This window comes from Dermacentor andersoni, unplaced genomic scaffold (assembly GCF_023375885.2).
Source record: "Dermacentor andersoni unplaced genomic scaffold, qqDerAnde1_hic_scaffold ctg00000656.1, whole genome shotgun sequence".
Lineage (NCBI taxonomy): Eukaryota > Metazoa > Arthropoda > Arachnida > Ixodida > Ixodidae > Dermacentor > Dermacentor andersoni.
The window spans coordinates 1-6,578 of record NW_027315338.1 but is presented as its reverse complement, the minus strand read 5'-3'; the positions used below and the strand labels follow the sequence as shown (position 1 = coordinate 6,578).

Sequence of the window (6,578 nt, the reverse complement as noted above, 5' to 3'; positions counted from 1 at the left end):
CCCCTTTGAAACATTCAAATGCCAAACACGAGTAGAGCGAGGTCGTTCGAACCTGGCGCCAAAACGCATTGGCGCCATCTGTGTACGGAACTAGGAAAACCTGCGGACTTTGCAATACAGAAAGAAAGGTAGATGGCGTGAGCTAACGCTCCATTGCATACTAAGAACGAGAGTTAGTGAATAATGGCAGAAACGTCTTGGGAAGAGAAAAAAAAAAAAAACACGCAAAAGTTGTTGGCTTGTGCAAGCACTCTATGTTACAGCGATTAAAGAGCATAGCATCTTCTACAACAGCAGCTACAAAAAGAAGAAGAACGTGAGAGAGGGAGAGAGACAGGCGTGTTTCTTTGGAATGCAGAGCATGCAGCACATACTATAAAGTGCCAAAGAGACGGGGAAAGCAGATGGCGCGAAGGTGTATGTCCTCAAAGCTTGAAAGCAATTTCTAAATTACATGTACCGAAGTCCACCTACTCTCATCAGGTTGCTCCCGCCTCCAGTTGCGTTTAAAGTGAAATTACAGTCGCCTCAAAGGCAGACAGAGAGAGAGTGAAAATAGGTACACTTGCTTCGCGCAGCTGCAGCCGTTCAAATTTTACAGCAAGAGCACTCCCGAAGCAACAAAGTCCGCTGCCGCCTGGGCGCAATGCGCTCGCTTCAGTAAATTGCCGTGCTGGCCTCGGCAACCAAGAGGTGTAGTGCGGCAGACTGCTGCATTGTAGCACACCGCAAACCGTGCAGACGTAAGCGATCGCCTCGACATCGCTGCGAGCGCTCGAAGAGACAAAGTCCGAAACCACGTGTGCCGGGGCGGTGCGAGCGCGACGCCTTTGACGCAACTTTTGCGTACAAGCCGCCGCACCGCCACGACGGAATCGCTGGCATCCCGCACGCAGCTGCATTGTGTCACGCCGGCAATCGTTGAAACACCACGCAGTCGTCGGCGTCGGCCCCGACATGGTTGCGAGCGCTGGAAGAGACAAAGTCCGAAACCGCGTGTGCCGGGGCGGCGCGAGCGCGACGCCTTTGACGCAACTTTTGCGTACAAGCCGCCGCACGGACACGACGGAGCCGGTGTCACCCTGCAGAGGGCTGCACTATAGCACGCCGGGAACCGGCAAAGAACCGCGCAGACGTCGTCGTTGGCCGCGGCGTTGCCGCGAGCACGCGAAGAGACAAAGTCCGAAAGGACGTCAGCCGGGGCGTCGAGCACGCCGCCCGCACTGTTCGCACGCGTGCTCGGAAATGGCGAAGGGGCCGCGCTAGCGTGCCTTGAATCGGTGAGCGGCGGTACCGCGGCGATCGCCAGAGCTCGAATCCGCCCTGCAAAAGCCAAATATTGGCGCTCGGCTCGGCGCAGTACGCCGCCGCGTCGCACGAGTACGGCCCCATGGAGGTCTGGGCACTTATCGCTGCTACTGTAAGGGGCCGTACGGCCCCGGCCGACATTGTACCGTAGTGCGATTTTCGGCTTGCGCGTGCTCGTGGCGTAGTCCGCGCACCGTTCCGACGTCGACAATCGTGCCCACGACTACGCGAGCGCTGGAAGAGACAAAGTCCGAAACCGCGTGTGCCGGGGCGGCGCGAGCGCGACGCCTTTGACGCAACTTTTGCGTACAAGCCGCCGCACGGACACGACGGAGCCGGTGTCGCCCTGCAGAGGGCTGCACTATAGCACGCCGGGAACCGGCAAAGAACCGCGCAGACGTCGTCGTTGGCCGCGGCGTTGCCGCGAGCACGCGAAGAGACAAAGTCCGAAACGACGTCAGCCGGGGCGTCGAGCACGCCGCCCGCACTGTTCGCACGCGTGCTCGGAAATGGCGAAGGGGCCGCGCTAGCGTGCCTTGAATCGGTGAGCGGCGGTACCGCGGCGATAGCCAGAGCTCGAATCCGCCCTGCAAAAGCCAAATATTGGCGCTCGGCTCGGCGCAGTACGCCGCCGCGTCGCACGAGTACGGCCCCATGGAGGTCTGGGCACTTATCGCTGCTACTGTAAGGGGCCGTACGGCCCCGGCCGACATTGTACCGTAGTGCGATTTTCGTCTTGCGCGTGCTCGTGGCGGTGTCCGCGCACCGTTCCGACGTCGACAATCGTGCCTACGACTACGCGAGCGCTGGAAGAGACAAAGTCCGAAACCGCGTGTGCCGGGGCGGCGCGAGCGCGACGCCTTTGACACAACTTTTGCGTACAAGCCGCCGCACGGACACGACGGAATCGCTGGCATCCCGCACGCAGCTGCATTGTGTCACGCCGGCAATCGTTGAAACACCACGCAGTCGTCGGCGTCGGCCCCGACATGGTTGCGAGCGCTGGAAGAGACAAAGTCCGAAACCGCGTGTGCCGGGGCGGCGCGAGCGCGACGCCTTTGACGCAACTTTTGCGTACAAGCCGCCGCACGGACACGACGGAGCCGGTGTCGCCCTGCAGAGGGCTGCACTATAGCACGCCGGGAACCGGCAAAGAACCGCGCAGACGTCGTCGTTGGCCGCGGCGTTGCCGCGAGCACGCGAAGAGACAAAGTCCGAAACGACGTCAGCCGGGGCGTCGAGCACGCCGCCCGCACTGTTCGCACGCGTGCTCGGAAATGGCGAAGGGGCCGCGCTAGCGTGCCTTGAATCGGTGAGCGGCGGTACCGCGGCGATCGCCAGAGCTCGAATCCGCCCTGCAAAAGCCAAATATTGGCGCTCGGCTCGGCGCAGTACGCCGCCGCGTCGCACGAGTACGGCCCCATGGAGGTCTGGGCACTTATCGCTGCTACTGTAAGGGGCCGTACGGCCCCGGCCGACATTGTACCGTAGTGCGATTTTCGTCTTGCGCGTGCTCGTGGCGGTGTCCGCGCACCGTTGCGACGTCGACAATCGTGCCCACGACTACGCGAGCGCTGGAAGAGACAAAGTCCGAAACCGCGTGTGCCGGGGCGGCGCGAGCGCGACGCCTTTGACGCAACTTTTGCGTACAAGCCGCCGCACGGCCACGACGGAGCCGGTGTCACCCTGCAGAGGGCTGCACTGTAGCACGCCGGGAACCGGCAAAGAACCGCGCAGACGTCGTCGTTGGCCGCGGCGTTGCCGCGAGCACGCGAAGAGACAAAGTCCGAAACGACGTCAGCCGGGGCGTCGAGCACGCCGCCCGCACTGTTCGCACGCGTGCTCGGAAATGGCGAAGGGGCCGCGCTAGCGTGCCTTGAATCGGTGAGCGGCGGTACCGCGGCGATCGCCAGAGCTCGAATCCGCCCTGCAAAAGCCAAATATTGGCGCTCGGCTCGGCGCAGTACGCCGCCGCGTCGCACGAGTACGGCCCCATGGAGGTCTGGGCACTTATCGCTGCTACTGTAAGGGGCCGTACGGCCCCGGCCGACATTGTACCGTAGTGCGATTTTCGTCTTGCGCGTGCTCGTGGCGGTGTCCGCGCACCGTTGCGACGTCGACAATCGTGCCCACGACTACGCGAGCGCTGGAAGAGACAAAGTCCGAAACCGCGTGTGCCGGGGCGGCGCGAGCGCGACGCCTTTGACGCAACTTTTGCGTACAAGCCGCCGCACGGCCACGACGGAGCCGGTGTCACCCTGCAGAGGGCTGCACTGTAGCACGCCGGGAACCGGCAAAGAACCGCGCAGACGTCGTCGTTGGCCGCGGCGTTGCCGCGAGCACGCGAAGAGACAAAGTCCGAAACGACGTCAGCCGGGGCGTCGAGCACGCCGCCCGCACTGTTCGCACTCGTGCTCGGAAATGGCGAAGGGGCCGTGCTAGCGTGCCTCGAATCGATCGGCCGGGGGCCCCGTAGGGCGACAGACAGGCAATTGTGCAGGAAACCGTACTGGCCATTGGCGAGAAATTGCCGTTCGCGCATTCGGTGGACGCGCTGCGCTTTCACGACTTCGGCATTGTGCTGCCGACGTAAGCTTTCAATCTTGCTCGCGGCGTTACGAGGCGGCACGATTTTCGCCAAACGCTCGTCGAAAGTGGCACGAGTACGGCCCCATGGAGGTCTGGGTACTTATCGCTGCTATTATATGGGGGTCCCAGAGAGCAGTCGCCCCCAAAGCGACCTGGGTGTTTGATATGCGGCGGGCTTCGTGCCCGTCAAGCGTGTCCCCGGTATCGCTCCCGTGGATCCCACAGCTGACGTCTGCAGCCTCATCCGCTTGATGCGTTAGGGGCTGGTTGTCGGACGACGCTTTTTCCACGATATCGAAGTGTGTTCCGCATCGTCCTCGGACGAATCAAATACGAAAGCGCCGAAGGCGCGGGCGTGACCCGTCGCCTAGCGGCTTTGCCGTCTCGGCTACGTTGCAAGTGTCGGTCGGTCCACCAGTGCTGCGGGCTCGAGAGAAACCGCAAGCCGCGATCGAGTCGACACAACCGGTCTATCGAGAATGTTGCGTGCTTCTTGCCGCGTGGCGATACCCGGCCCTGCGGGGAGGGCGCCGTTGCGAGCTCGAACGCCGTCGTCTCGGACTGTGCAAAGTGCTACCCTTTGCGAGAACGAAGCGTGTTGGGGCGCCTGAAGGTGGCCTCGGCATCGCAAAAACGGCGTCCGGCCTGCTTGAAAGGCTGGACGCGCAGTTGAACGATTACCTGGTTGATCCTGCCAGTAATCATATGCTTGTCTCAAAGATTAAGCCATGCATGTCTAAGTACATGCCGAAATAAGGCGAAACCGCGAATGGCTCATTAAATCAGTTATGGTTCCTTAGATCGTTTCTTCCTACTTGGATAACTGTGGCAATTCTAGAGCTAATACATGCAGTGAGCCTGAAGCCCTTTGGGCGACGGGTGCTTTTATTAGACCAAGATCGATCGGGTTTCGGCCCGTATTGTGTGGTGACTCTGGATAACTTTGTGCTGATCGCATGGCCACGAGCCGGCGACGTTTCTTTCAAGTGTCTGCCTTATCAACTTTCGATGGTAGGTTACTTGCTTACCATGGTTGTTACGGGTAACGGAGAATCAGGGTTCGATTCCGGAGAGGGAGCCTGAGAAACGGCTACCACATCCAAGGAAGGCAGCAGGCGCGCAAATTACCCACTCCCGGCACGGGGAGGTAGTGACGAAAAATAACAATACGGGACTCTTTTGAGGCCCCGTAATTGAAATGAGTACACTCTAAATCCTTTAACGAGGATCAATTGGAGGGCAAGTCTGGTGCCAGCAGCCGCGGTAATTCCAGCTCCAATAGCGTATACTAAAGCTGCTGCGGTTAAAAAGCTCGTAGTTGGATCTCAGTTCCAGACGAGTAGTGCATCTACCCGATGCGACGGCTCGGACTGAACATCATGCCGGTCCTTTCTTGGTGCACTTCATTGTGTGCCTCGAGAAGGCCGGTGCTTTTACTTTGAAAAAATTAGAGTGCTCAACGCAGGCGAGTCGCCTGAATAAACTTGCATGGAATAATAGAACAAGACCTCGTTTCTGTTCTGTTGGTTTTTGGAATACGAGGTAATGATTAAGAGGGACAGACGGGGGCATTCGTATTGCGGCGCTAGAGGTGAAATTCTTGGACCGTCGCAAGACGAACTACTGCGAAAGCATTTGCCAAGAATGTTTTCTTTGATCAAGAACGAAAGTCAGAGGTTCGAAGGCGATCAGATACCGCCCTAGTTCTGACCATAAACGATGCCAACCAGCGATCCGCCTGAGTTACTCAAATGACTCGGCGGGCAGCTTCCGGGAAACCAAAGTGTTTGGGTTCCGGGGGAAGTATGGTTGCAAAGCTGAAACTTAAAGGAATTGACGGAAGGGCACCACCAGGAGTGGAGCCTGCGGCTTAATTTGACTCAACACGGGAAAACTTACCCGGCCCGGACACTGGGAGGATTGACAGATTGAGAGCTCTTTCTTGATTCGGTGGATGGTGGTGCATGGCCGTTCTTAGTTGGTGGAGCGATTTGTCTGGTTAATTCCGATAACGAACGAGACTCTAGCCTATTAAATAGGTGCGGGGTTCCCAGCACCTTACAACCTTCTTAGAGGGACAAGCGGCTCCTAGCCGCACGAAACAGAGCAATAACAGGTCTGTGATGCCCTTAGATGTCCGGGGCCGCACGCGCGCTACACTGAAGGAAGCAGCGTGTCTTTATCCCTGTCTGAAAAGACTGGGTAACCCGTGGAACTTCTTTCGTGATTGGGATAGGGGCTTGCAATTGTTCCCCTTGAACGAGGAATTCCCAGTAAGCGCGAGTCATAAGCTCGCGTTGATTACGTCCCTGCCCTTTGTACACACCGCCCGTCGCTACTACCGATTGAATGATTTAGTGAGGTCTTCGGACCGATGTCCGGCGCGGCCTTTCGGTTGCGCCGGTCTGTTGGAAAGATGACCAAACTTGATCATTTAGAGGAAGTAAAAGTCGTAACAAGGTTTCCGTAGGTGAACCTGCGGAAGGATCATTACCGGATTGTGAAGGGTGGCGAGCGCCATTGTTTCTACCCCGTGTGGGTGAAGCAGCTCGCTGCGCCCGACGCTTTCCGCCGCTGGCCCCGCTTGGACGCGGGGACGGCTATACCCGAACATGCCGGGGACTGCCTGAATTTTGAGGGGCGCCCCGTGCCAAATTTGTTGCGCCCAGTGGACGCCGGCT

General features: G+C 59.0%; 1 non-coding gene across 1 annotated transcript; it reads left to right on the top strand.

Annotated features, from left to right (window-relative positions):
- Positions 1–4,575: 4,575 nt before the first annotated feature.
- On the top strand, positions 4,576–6,390 carry LOC140214816 (small subunit ribosomal RNA). Its single transcript, XR_011891745.1, has one exon. It is a non-coding gene; the product is annotated as a small subunit ribosomal RNA (ribosomal RNA).
- The last annotated feature ends 188 nt before the right edge of the window (positions 6,391–6,578 follow it).